Raw genomic sequence first — 14,889 nt, 5'->3', positions numbered from 1 at the left:
AAAATGAGCAGACACTGACTGCGTTTCTAAGCCTTTTTTGATGTTGTAGAGATGTTCATTCATTCTCTTTTTTAAAGTCCTAGAGGTCTTCCCCACATATAATAATCCACATTTACACGCCATCAGGTAGATGACATTGACAGAATTGCAGGTGATAAATTTATTTATTCGAAAGATTTGACCATTTGCTGTAAATTCAGTAGTTCTATTAGTGGAGTTGTTCTTGAAAGTGGATTTACAAGCTTGACAATTCCCACATCTATAAAAACCCTTGTTTCTATTCACACCTAATTGGGGTGTATCATGAGGGAGTATACCTCTTACTAAATGGTCCTTTAAATTAGAGGATCTATTATAAACAAATTTGGGTTTAGAAGAAAGGATGGTAGAAAGAATGTTATCTTTTAGTAGAATATCCCAGTGTTTGCAAATAATACGTTCTATTTTTCTATAGTCTTTATTGAATTTAGTAATGAATAAAATATCTTTGTTATTGATAGGCTGTTTAATTTTATTTGAATGTATTAAATTATTTCTGGTGTTTTGCATTACTCTAGATTGTGCAGTTTCTAATAATTCCACTTCATTGCCTTTGGATAGAAATTTAGATTTCATTTCTTCCATTTGTTGTAAAAAGATATCCTGTTTAGTACAATTTCTTTTTAACCGCAGAAACTGACTATATGGTACACCATCCAACCAATGTTTATGATGTTGACTGTCCTTATAGATATAGGAGTCTATATCTGTGGGTTTTCTATAGCATTTAGTATTAATGCCATCCTCACCGATATAGATCTCCAAATCCAAAAAATGTACAGAACATGTACTGATGTTAAAAGTTAAAGTGATGTTCCAATCATTATTATTGAGGCTGGAACAAAAAGATGTAAGGGTATCGGGACTACCTCTCCATATAAAAAGGATGTCATCTATGTATCAGTGCCAGGATACCAGGTCTGCCCCAAGACTTATATGGGAATGTTCCCAAAATGCCATAAATAAATTGGCGTAGCTTGGGGCAAACCTGGTACCCATGGCAGTCCCCTTCTTCTGGAGATAAAAGTGACCTTCAAAATAAAAATAATTATTCTCCAAAATAAATAAGATACCTTTTTAATGTACAATTTGAGGTTGTCTGAATAGTCAGAAAGATTTAGAAAGAACTCTATAGCCTCTAGACCTTCATGATGGTCTATTATGGTATAAAGAGATATAATATCTGCTGTGACTAATGTCCAGCCATCCTGCCAATGAATGGTCTCTAAAAGTTTTAGGACATCAGTGGTGTCCTTAAGGAAGGAAGGGTTCTGAATTACCAAAGGCTGTAGATAGTAATCTATAATACCAGAAAGATTTGAGGTAATACTATTTACCCCAGAAATAATGGGACGCCCGGAGGGTCCGTTAAACGTTTATGGATTTTGGTTAAAACATAGATATATGGTGTGGTGGGATCCTCTAACTCCAAAAACTCAAATTGATCTTTGTCCAACGTATTAGCTGCAAATTCTGTCCAAAAAAATTTAAAATCGCTTTTGATTTTGAACGTGGGGTCATTATTCAATTTAACATAAGTATCAACATCACTTAATTGTCTGTTGATTTCAGATACATAATCATCGTGATTCATGATAACTAGACCCCCCTCCTTATCCGCAGGCTTAATTACGATGTTATGATCTTTCTGTAGATCTTTCAATAGTTTTCTCTCTTTTAAAGATATATTCTGAGAGTAATATTTGTTCTTTTTATTTTTAAGTGAGATCTTTTTCAGATCATCCAACACCAATTTACCAAATGTTTCCACATAAGGTCCCTTTACATGGGCAGGGTAGAACCTGGATCTTTTACGAAATATTCTCTTATTATATTTTAGGATTGGAAAAAGAGAGGAAGAGACATATTCTGTACATTTTTTGTGGATTTGGAGATCTATATCGGTGAGGATGGCATTAATACTAAATGCTATAGAAAACCCACAGATATAGACTCCTATATCTATAACGACAGTCAACATCATAAACATTGGTTGGATGGTGTACCATATAGTCAGTTTCTGCGGTTAAAAAGAAATTGTACTAAACAGGATATCTTTTTACAACAAATGGAAGAAATGAAATCTAAATTTCTATCCAAAGGCAATGAAGTGGAATTATTAGAAACTGCACAATCTAGAGTAATGCAAAACACCAGAAATAATTTAATACATTAAAATAAAATTAAACAGCCTATCAATAACAAAGATATTTTATTCATTACTAAATTCAATAAAGACTATAGAAAAATAGAACGTATTATTTGCAAACACTGGGATATTCTACTAAAAGATAACATTCTTTCTACCATCCTTTCTTCTAAACCCAAATTTGTTTATAATAGATCCTCTAATTTAAAGGACCATTTAGTAAGAGGTATACTCCCTCATGATACACCCCAATTAGGTGTGAATAGAAACAAGGGTTTTTATAGATGTGGGAATTGTCAAGCTTGTAAATCCACTTTCAAGAACAACTCCACTAATAGAACTACTGAATTTACAGCAAATGGTCAAATCTTTCGAATAAATAAATTTATCACCTGCAATTCTGTCAATGTCATCTACCTGATGGCGTGTAAATGTGGATTATTATATGTGGGGAAGACCTCTAGGTCTTTGAAAAAGAGAATGAATGAACATCTCTACAACATCAAAAAAGGCTTAGAAACGCACTCAGTGTCTGCTCATTTTAAAACTCATCATTCTTGTAAAGAAACAGACATTATGTATTTTTTAGGTATAGATTCTGTTCAATCCACATGGAGACATAAGAATGTAGATACTGCATTGTCCCAGATGGAGATGAGATGGATATTTCAGCTCAATAGCCTTGTCCCTCATGGGTTAAATAAGGATTTTGAAACCAAATGTTTCCTTTAAGAATCCTCCCTTCAATTTATATTGACATCTTGTGTTGTTTTATTCCATTTAGGATCAATATGTAGATACTCACCTTTCTATCTTATGGATCTATTTACTATATATGCATATCTCTGACGCTCCGATATTGTACTGATATATGTCATTTACATGTTTATTCATGTTACCAGTCGGAATCTATATTAATATGAGAACCATCTATCCATTAGTTATTTCTGCCTATTTTGTTTATTTGGATCACCATGACGACATGCTATCCCTGGAATAGCGTTTGTACGTGTATCGCTTTTCAGTACTACTACTTCCATTCCCCCTTCTGAGTGCCATCACTAATTGTGTACTATGTGGAAAGGCACATTTCGCATTGCAGATTAATATGTAGGTCCCGATATTCATTTCATTCATTTCTTTCGATCTGCATAGTAACGATACGTCACTTCCGGTATAATTGTAACGTATTGTATTAACATCTTATTGTTTTATTTTTCATATATTTTTTATGTTGTGGATTGTTTTTTCTTTTGTCCAACGATATATTTTTGTTATTTATCTAATTTTTAATGTCTATCTGAAGAGTTTGATTACGTCCGGATGCGGCCACCATCTTGGATTGGTCACATCCGGTATAAATAACTAGCAGTTTTAAGCCAGTCTTATCTCCTTGACAAAGACCCCTCGTTGGTCGAAACGCGTCGGAGTGATAAGACTGTCTACTTTGAAAGTGTGATTGGCGATACAGACATCATTAATTTAAAGACCTATGAACAGAAGGCTTTACCCAGGATTTTGACATCTGACTTCTGTATTATACGCTTTGAAAGCTTGATTTCCGGTACGGGCAATCACACTTCCCTTTTTTTTTATATTTTATATATTTTTTATATCTTGTGTATACATTTGTATACACAAAAGGAAATTCTGTCTTTATATGTTATTTTAATAAAATATAGTCCCCGTTCCAAACGTTATCACACTATAGTCTGTTTGCTCTCCTTTATCTCACTATCTTACTATCGGATGGGAGTAACTTTTGGAGGACTTGAATAAGGTGGAAAAGTGGGGATATTCCAAAGATTTGCCTGACATCCAGAGGATTCCGCTGGATATCCTATATGCTGAGAACATCAGGATCTCTGGTAGGAATCCATTTGTACTATTTCCCACGGACGGTGATGGGAAGGGTTCAATCACTTTGAAAGTGATTACATCTATGGCACAGAAATAATCACCCTATTATAAGAACAGAACTGTGATTATGGACTGTTGTTAATTATTTGTTTTCCATGGGAACTTTTATGCGCTGAATGTCCTAATGTTTTGTTATTACTGACCATTTCAGATTGTATTACCTGAGTTTAGGATTTTGGCTGCATTTAGGATCATATAGCGCCTTAGTAGTGGTTGTTTGACATTAGCCATTAAATATAGTTGCTTTGATCTCATTTTTAAGGTTATAGTGAAATATGAAAAGCGTTTCAACACTGCTGAAACAATATCTTAACTGGCTATTGCTATGCTGATTGCAGTCTTAAATATATTGGACATATTGAAATAAGGGTAATTTTCCATAATGCTTTTTTATGTGCTCAACTGTGCCTAATGGTCCCCCTAGCTAATTTCAAGGTGCAGACTAACCCCATGGTCCTTGGAGCTGCCCCATATAATCAATCTGTGCTTAGTTTTGTAAGTTTGTAGATAAACCAGAAAATGCAAATTGTGGAAAGAGAAACCTCACTTTAAATTCAATCTGCTACCACTTTAGGACTACACAATTAATTTAAAATGCTATGTTTTTCTATTATAATTATTATGCTTCTTAAAATGATTATGTGAGTGTGAGGACTTTTCCGTACATTAGCAAGATTCAAAATGTGTCCCATTAAAATGTTGGGACTAGACCTGGGGGTAAATGTATGAACCTCCGGATTCTTCAACTCTGGCGAGTTCAGCGTCTTAGGCGCTTAAATTTAAAGCAGCGCTGCCTTGTAAAGGGAAGTTTCCCTTTACAAGGCAGCGCCGCTTTAAATTTAAGCGCTGAAGACGCTGAACTCGCTGGAGTTGAAGAATCCGGAGGTTCATACATTTACCCCCTGATCTCATGCGCCTAATCCTTACTCCTTTCTTAAAAGAATGCCCTCAATCAGTCCAACTCCTCTGATTGGCTGGTTTAAACTACACCCCCATAGATATCTCCATATTGGTCTATAAATCTATATGCTTTCCTGTAAAAGTAAATGTAATTTGAAAAAGAGTTCAATAAACCCACGACAACATACAACAGTATGCGGTCTATGGTTTAGCACTTTTTCACAGTCATAAATGACCCTAATTTATATATTTGTTTAGTGATAAAAAATGTTTAATGTATTTAAGATAATACATATTTTAAATATTGTTCAATCTTAAAATATTATAAAGACATTCTTAAAAAGACTTAAAGCAAACTGAAAATATATGAAAGAGTATACATCTTTTTTTGTATGACTTAAGAGACATCGTAATCTTTTAAGGATGTTTGTAGGTTAATTAGTTAGCCAAATCTGAAGCTTGCTGCTTTGTTGCAAGCCCAATGAGAAAAAAACAGTTTTTGGGTTTAGGCACACTAGGGGGTAAATGTATCAAGGTGAGAGTTTTCCGGCGAGTTTGAAAAGTGGAGATGTTGCCTATAGCAACCAATCAGATTCTATCATTTTGTAGAATGCACTAAATAAATGATAGCTAGAATCTGATTGGTTTTTCAAACCCGCCAAAAAACTCTCAGCTTGATACATTTACCCCCAGGGCTCATTTAGAGGTAGACGGATACTTACGATGTGAACTACGCAAAAGATTATTACTTACACCAGGCATACGCCAGAAGTACCACTGTTTGTATATATGCCCGAAATGCAAACTTTCGGCATATGTGTTAGTATTCAAAGCTGTAGTGGCCTTACCCTATTTGTACACAACCCAATAATGTAATAAAAATAATTTTAATAATTGTAATACGTTAGTGTATTGTGTATGAATAGAGTAATACAGTCAAATACACAAGAGAAAATAATGTTTTCTTAAAAAGCGAAAGTCGCATTTACCATATTTAAAAAAAAATAAAGACACACTCCACATCCTTTGGGAATTGTCTTTCTTGCAGCATTCTGTATGAAAATGACAATTAAGTAATTTTAATAAATGGTCATTTATGAATTGATCTAATATAGCAGTGATGCTAATTAAGTACTATTAGCTGGAGATCAATCTGCAAAAGCCAATCAGAAGCAACTTGATAGTGCTGCTGATAGTCATTATTATCATTGTGTATATTTGCACAAGCTCCCCCCCCCCTCCCGCAAGAGATTCGACTCCTGACGTCTAATTGAGTCACAATAACATGAACACAACCTTACTGTACTCAGTCTACGCTTCTATCGCTAAATGAGTGCTTTTTTTACTTTAGTTGTCTCTTTGATTCCCCACTCGGATATGAACTTTGTTAAATTTACACTGAATCCAAGCTATATTGGCAAAAAACACTAATTGCTTAGGGCTTTTAGTCTTTTGTCAGAGATTAGATTTGTGGTGTTTCTTGGAGAGATAACTGCATACTATTTTCAAGTTTTGCTCCTCCTAAACATGCCAACATGAGCATTAATACATTTGTCTGATCCAGTTGTCTGATCTGACTAACCTGGATTTGATTACAGTAATTGAGACAAAAGGCTTGTTTGACAGCAATTGATGAACTGAACTCTGCACTCAAATTAAGGCCCATTTAAAATGAAAAAAAAAATTGAGCCACAATGTTTCTTTTTTGCACAAGTGCGCTTAACTATCTGTCCACCCAGCACACTTTAAGCTACCTGAACCATACCAATATAATATAATCAAAGAGGCAAAGGTTAGCCCCAATCTGATGTGGAATTGCATATATAAACCACATGCTTAGTAAAAGTACATCCAGTAGGTCTCAGCAACAAAATACTTAACACTTCTTGTGAGCAATGCTAGTTTGTTGGCATATGTTTCAAATCATAGTGCAAAGACAGAATTAATTAAATGTTATATTAAGACTATATATTCCCAGTGCATGTATATAATTTTTTTAAAAAATACATACAAGTAAGTACTTGTTTGCAAGACAGAAATAGAATAAAATGTTTAAAACACAAAGGTACTGATACAGAGTTGGCCGCAACTGTACCCCAAATTCCAGCCGCAAATTGTGTTCACTAAAAAAGCCACAATTGCAGACATGCAAATCTGTAAGTTACATGCAGGTCTGTGGCAGAAGCATATGTTCCCTGTTTACGCCAGGCATACATCACATACACTTATGCCCATGTTCATAACCATAAGGCATCAGTAAATATCATAATACAGCACAAACAACTCCCTATATTGCGTATGTGGGAAAAAAAATTGCTGCACACAAACTATCATCATCATCATCATCATCCACTATTTGCAGCTGTCCTTGACCACTCATTAATAATGTAGCTTGGACAGTCGTATATGACTGTCTGATGGCACCCAAATCTATATTTCTATCCGTGACCTCTCCCCTTCTGTACTATCTTGTGTAACCAACTGTCTTTCTGCTATCTCCACATGGATGTCCCAACGCTACATAAAGCTCAACATGTCCAAAACAGAATCTTCCCTCCTTCCTGAGCCAGAACCTCCTCTACCCTACAACATACAATCAGATTTTCTCACTGTCTATAACACCACAATTTCCTCAGTCTCCCAAGCCTGCTGCCTTGGTGTCACACTTGACTCCACCCTCTGCTTTCTTCCTCACATCCAGACTCTCCCCAAGTCCTGTCACCTCCATCTTAAAAACATCGCCAGAATAAGCCCTTTTTTCTTCCTCAACATGCAACCAAAACTCTTATCCATTCTGTCATCATTTCCCATCTTGACTACTGCAACCTCCTGCTATCTGGCAATCCCGACACCCATGATTTCACACAAAATGGAATAGTACTCACTCTACATCAGTTCCAAAAAGTCTAGAAAACATACCTATAGGCTTTCTGGAAGATTGGGTAATGAAATGTGGTATCTCACAACAAGAGATGTTAACTGGATTTCTCACTTGCCAGGGTTTGGGTTCCAGTGAAATCCAGCCTGTAGATGGGGTATGGTTTCAGATCTGAGACGTCATGCTTTTAGAAACTCCTATAAAACACACTGCTTCTTGGGCAGTTTTGAAGACACAAGTTAATTGGGCCATAAATCTGATTATAAAACTTTCTTAAACACAAAATAATAATAAAAGCCACACAGATGTTATCTATCAGTTAGTTAGTGGAACAAAGGGCTGTGGACTGCTGTAATAAAAAAAAAATATATATACTTTTGGCCACAACTATAAAAGTTATATTTGGAGCAAATTAGAGGTGAATTATTTGAAGAAAAAAATGCTTTTTTAACCATTAAGCAAGGGAGTGGATCTAATATGATTTGGGGTTGTGTAGTAGTTAATGACACAAGGAACATGGTCTGGGTGGTGTAATGATAGGTTTACCTAAATATGATCAAATCTTAGAAGATAATGTCCCATAGCCCAGAGTGAGTGAAAAAATGGAGCCTGAAAAGATGAATATTTCATCAACATAATGATCCAACACATACCTCAAAACTATGGAGTACATATAGGGATGAATGATTAAGGCTCTGTAAAGGCCTTCATGGTTACCATATATGTATATTATTGAAAACATCAAACATGTAAAGCATGCAAGAAGACATCTGAGCCAGAAGAATTTTGCAAGGAATGGGACAGCCTATTGGCTGACTATAAGAAATGTTTGGTGGCTGTGATCTGCTAAAGGAGAGTTAGTTAGAAGTAGCGACTGACTGTGTGCCAACTTTTTTTCACATTCCACATTCACTGTTTTATTTTAAGCTGATAAATTTAGTGAATAATTAGACTATTACTATTGCACTGGCCACTCGCAAGCATATCATGTTTGAAAGTTTAGTTGTTTTGACAATGACAGTGGACACTGGGGGCTTGATCAGGGGAGCGCTGGAAAATTTTAGCCTGGGGAGCAAGACTCGACTCAACACCTATTTTAAAGGAAAAAAATTCAGGAGCCCAGTAACCCAGCCCAAGGTAGCCCACTATAAGAACTGCCCAGGGGGCAGCCGCCCAGCCTAGCCAGCTCTTGGGCCTGATTTACAGTGAACGCAAGTGTAAGTGTAACTTGCTTTTGAAAAAGATGCACATAAGTTAATGTGTATTTAGGCCATATTCAGAGTTGAAGATGCATCCAGGGCTGAATGAACAGAGATATCACTGAGACACTTATGTTTAACTTGCAAACATGTACAAAAACATTTTCTTTTATATGATACAAACTTAATTGCAATGAAACATCATTTAAACTTGAATTAATTAGCTAATGCAGCAGGAACAACTTCCTGACATTCGTGCTAATTTTTTTAAAATATTTCCTACAACACACTCAACATATCCTAACCTATGGCCGAGCGACTACTAAAGTATCAAAAATTGTATGCTTCTAGTTCGCTAATTCAAGTGTTTGTTGTCATCATTGTCCACTACTTACACCTGCCCCTGACCTGTTTTACATCCATATCTGCCCAATGTCCCTGTCCGAATGCAGTTGCTCGAATGCACCCCTTACTGTATATTGCCTATATTAGAATACCCTTCCCTACATACCTCTTCAGGCATAAAGAGCGGTAAATGCAGGTTAGAATATCTGCAGTGTGAAAAACCGCAAAGATATGCTATGCAAGTAGGCGTACATCTCCCTCTGAATCATGCCCTGTATGAACAATGACCATTCTGAACAATTACAAGCCAATCAGATATGGTCAGGCTTGATCATTCATAATGAATAATGTCAGTCAGTTGCCACCATCCGAAGATGTATGAAGCTGTTAGTTGACCACTAAGTAGCGTGAAGGAAGGAAAAGGTAATTTTACCATCATTTGATTGTTCATGTTGCATAGTGTTTTGCCAAAATTAGTAGCAATCATGCAGAATTGCAATAAAAGCATAAGTGAGTAGTTGTAAAACCATAACTGGAGGACCAGTTGAACTGTTATAATAACATTGCATATACAAATATCTGCAGGTAAGTCCTTACATGCTAGCAGCTGGTGCTTTGTCCCTCTAGCGGTTTTGTTAGAGACACACAATGACCGGCCAAACCGGTTAGTTCTGAGAAGATGAGTTGTGAGGGACAATCCTGAAGTTCATGAAATAGGCAAATAAAACAAAACTCTTTGAAGCACTAGCAGAGAAATAAAATTCCAACTTTGCTCATGCAAAAATTAATAGGAGCGAGGGCCATAAAAATGCTGTATATAAGTCAATTTAAGGATTGCAGTGCACTGTAACTTGCGTTGTGGCGGATCCTCACATGTTGGAGTTGACAGTGTTGATGATGGACTGTCACCTATTGTCTGCAGCTGGTATTGCGGTGCATCCCAAAGGTTCCCACAGGTTTCACCAGTCTCCTTACTATTACAGACTTAACAATAGATCAATAGCTTTGCATTCAGATAAAATAAGATACAACATGTTTCAGGATACATCTTCCCTTCCACAATATGATTTTATAAGGACACTCATTTATGCAAAGTTGTTGCGCTAGGCCTCCTGTGCCCCTCTCTTCAGTTTACAAAATGCGGAATATATAATAAATAGATATGCACTGACAACAACAACAGAGGAAAGGGACTAGGAAGTTTGAATTTCAGATAACAATTTACTAATTTGTATATGTGCTACAAAACATATAATATTTGAATGGATTAACATATACAGTTTACAGTAAAGATAGGACATTGTCAGTGCAGAATTAGTACGTTCTAAATTTAAGGGCCCACTAAAAAATTTAAAATAATTTTGTAAAATGCCAAAGTATTCTCTAAATACGCAATAGTTTCTGATATAGGCCTAGACAATTCATTCTTTTAAATATTATTAACATTTATTTATATGGCACCAACATATTAGGCAGCACTCCCTTTAATTTCACTAACACAAAACATTACATTGTAAACATCCTTCCCCTTGGTTCCTGACCTTGTTGGGGTCCACAATGAGATCGGTCATGTCCACGGAAGAATGTTCAACTTCAAAGTCTCAGTGCCAATCATTATCATTATCTCTTTGAGGCCATTGTGTTGGTGGCCTTAAATCTAAATTTGAGTATGCCACAACCTGGTCAGCATTACAATGTTAAGGATTAGTATTTGGTCTTCAGACAATGTGAAAGAAAGTTTTAATCTTATCAGATCTTGAGGAAGTGCTATTATTTCTCTATACAGTTGTTGTAACTACCTTGCCTATTGAATGAGATGGTAGATGTCTTGGACTCATGCTAAAGTGAAAGATATCTATAGATGACCCTTGTTGCCAAATAATAAACATCTGAGGCATCTGCCAGTATAAAATGCATCTAAAGTCTATGGAATGTAAAGACAGAAAAATTGTATTTGCACTTGCTACTATAAAAGGTTTTGCTCTCTGAATTGAGGTCCTGTTTTAGGAACTTCATTTTTTCTCATCCAGATGAACCAAACAGGAATATTTCTACATTTGTTTCTCAATCTCCGACCCAGTCCATAAGTGCAAACAAAGGGGGATGTGTATGCTCCACTGCTACTCTATTGGAATATACTTATCCTACACTTGTATCACATAGGATAAGAAGAACTATGTAGACTGTTATTTCCTGAACTGTTATAAGATGAATAATAAATCAGTTCAGAAAACATAGTACTGGTATGTACAATATGTTTGACAATTTGCTTGATTCATATTTCACTAGAATGTGGAGATTAGCAACATTTTTAAAACTGTTATTATTATTATTATTATTATTATTATTATTTTATTCACCTCACTCCACATTTGAGTGTGACATTTCACATTTCTGCCTCTCAATATGTCCTTGGTCCCTCTATGATTTTTGTCCCACCTGGCATTCTCCCATAATTTTTGTTCTGTCTGGATTTGTTTCTTCCTTAGTGCAATGAGGCTAAATCAGGAAGCCATCTGGGTCTAGTGGTCACTTGGTACATTTGTTTAGGCTGTAACTAGTTGTGCTATCTAGTTGCAACAGAGCCCTGACATCTCTGCTTCATTAGACCATGCTCTGGATTAGAGATGAGCGGGCTCGGATTGCACTAAACCGAGCCCACCCGAACAGTGCGGATCCGACGGGATCCGAACACTGTTCGGGTATTTCCGGCAGCCAAAAGAAATGAAAACAAGGCTATGACGTCCAAGTCTCTGCGTCGGATCTTGCGAGACTCGGATTGCATAAATTCCCCGCTTGCGGCCGCCATTTTCAGTCGGGCTTAGATCATTGAAGAGGGAGGTTGTAGTTTGGTGCTCCTGTGTCCTGTGTCCTGTCACTCTGTCCTGCTTAATCCAGTGGTTACTTAGTCCTGTGCTCTGTCCTGCTGATGAGTCCAGTGGTGCTTTGTCCAGTGCTCTGTCCTGCTGAGTCCAGTGGTGCTTTGTCCAGTGCTCTGTCCGGCTGAGTCCAGTGGTGCTGTGTCCTGTGCTCTGTCCTGCTGAGTCCAGTGGTGCTGTGTGTGTCCTGTGCTCTGTTCTGCTAAGGCCATTGTTATTTAAAAAATTATTAAAAAGTTATAAAAAAATAAAAAAAAAATTATAAAAAAATTATACTAAAATAATTAAAAAAATATATAAAAAAAGTATACAGAAATAATTAAAAAAATATATAAAAAAATTATAAAAAAAGTATATAAAAATCTCTACTGCAATATATAAATACGTTCACTGTTCCTGCGGTCAAGAAATATTAGTACTGCAATATATAAATACGTTCACTGTTCCTGCAGTCAAGAAATATTAGTACTGCAATATATAAATACGTTCACTGTTCCTGCAGTCAAGAAATATTACTACTGCAATATATAAATATGTTCACTGTTCCTGCAGTCAAGACATATTAGTACTGCAATATATAAATACGTTCACTGTTCCTGCAGTCCAGAAATATTAGTACCAGAGATTAAACTATGTTCATTATTCCTGCAGTCCAGAAATATTAGTACCAGATATTAAACTACGTTCACTGTTCCTGCAGTCCAGAAATATTAGTACCAGAGATTAAACTACGTCCACTGTTCCTGCAGTCCAGAAATATTAGTACCAGAGATTAAACTACGTTCACTGTTCCTGATTGGTTTGTTAAAGAGCGAATGTCCTATTTCAACAACATCAGGGTGGGTGGGAGGGCCCAAGGACAATTCCATCTTGCACCTCTAGCAAACTCTTGCAAACTGCCATCCTTTCTGCCACTGCAGTGCCACGTGTTTGTGCCGCCCACTTGTGTCGCTTAGCTTAGACATCCAGCTACCTCGGTGCAACCTTTTGGACTAAAAACAATATTGTGAGGTGTGAAGTGTTCTGAATAGACTGGAAATGAGTGGAAATGATTGTTATTGAGGTTAATAATAGTGTAGGAGTGAAAAAAAGCCACAAATATGGATTTTAGCACTTTTTATGCTTTTTTTAAAAAAAAAAATCAGAACCCAAAACCCAAAATCAGAACCAAAACCTTTCGTGGAGTGTTTTGGCAAAACAAATCAGAACCCAAAACCTCAAGCTAATCAGAACCCAAAACCCAAAACACCAAAAGTGGCCGGTGCACACCCCTACTCTGGATCCAAGCAGCGGAGTCAGTGCCTCTCCTGCTACTCTTGTAGGAGGTCATACTATTCCAGATGAAGTCACAGATGGTCACCAGATAGCATCTACAAGCACCTGAGCTGTTCCTGAATCATCATCACCTCCCCATAACCTTTTATTCTAACTAGTTTCAACAATCTGCCATATTTGCTCTTCTCTTCTGCCTTTGCTATGCCAGCTGGTGTGAGCAAAGTGCTTTCTAAATCTAAACCACATAGTTTGCTATGTTCCTGTTTATTTTAGTCTTTATGCTCTCTGGATGATAAGCAAATAGATTTTGTGGTACAGTTCCACGAAGGATGACTAGTTATTTTTCTGATTCACCAAATCACAACAAATTGTATGAATATAGTCTTCTATGGCAATGCTGTCCTGAATTGGCAGTATTTTGCATCACGCTGAAAACACAATGGGCCTGGTTCATCAAGGCACGTATACTGAGCGCAACATGTGTTTGTTTTAAAATGCACTTCAGCTCTGCGCACTCCCAAATTCAACAAGGACATATCTGAAGATACGTGCGCTGATGAATTCGAGTGTAGGTCTGCTGTGCTTTACTACACAAGACACTGCATAATACATCCAATACCTATGTGCAATATACATTCGCAAAAGAACACACAGAAAAAAACAATAATTTAATTAATGTTATCTTTAAATAAAATAAGCATCAATCACAAAACAGCTACAATTTAAAAAAATATATTTTTTAAAAATATTTTTTTTATTTTCAATGAAATACATTTATTAGGATGATCTTAGTGTTACTGAACATAAAATACATTTTTACAGTTGCTCATGAGTACACAGACATGTTATAACATGCATACGAGACTGTCATCACTAGTACTCAGGACTTAGAATAGCCCTGTAGCTGGAGCAAGAGATATAGAAGAAAAACAAGTAACTTTGAGCTGGCCAAAGCTTGATTTGGACGTGGCTGCATGCGTTCGAGTTTGGCATGGTCTTACTGTATATTGACTATGGGCGAATGTGCCTTCCCCGTCCCAAAAATTGCAGGCTGTCATAAATGTCCTTTGCCTACATAGATGCAGTAAACATTGCTGCGTCCACATGCGTATGATAACCAGAAAGTGTGACTGACCCCAGTCATCCCTTTATATGTTTGTGAAATAACATTATTAAATGAGTTCTAGGAAATATATTAGATGGAAAAAGTATTTGATGTTATAGGTTACAGTGGGCAAAATCAAGACTATGGGAGCCCCAAGTGTATGACCCATATCTATATTTTCTTTTCCATAGGATATAAAG

At 36.4% G+C, this 14,889-nt stretch overlaps 1 protein-coding gene across 7 annotated transcripts in view; it reads left to right on the top strand.

Moving 5' to 3' along the window:
* The window catches only part of KCNC2 (potassium voltage-gated channel subfamily C member 2), a 177,064-nt gene that overhangs the window by 135,761 nt on the left and 26,414 nt on the right, over nucleotides 1-14,889 (top strand). The gene's annotated exons all lie outside the window — the stretch shown is intronic.

This window comes from Mixophyes fleayi, chromosome 4, assembly GCF_038048845.1.
Source record: "Mixophyes fleayi isolate aMixFle1 chromosome 4, aMixFle1.hap1, whole genome shotgun sequence".
Taxonomy (NCBI): Eukaryota; Metazoa; Chordata; class Amphibia; order Anura; family Limnodynastidae; genus Mixophyes; species Mixophyes fleayi.
This window is presented reverse-complemented; position numbering and strand designations above follow the sequence as displayed.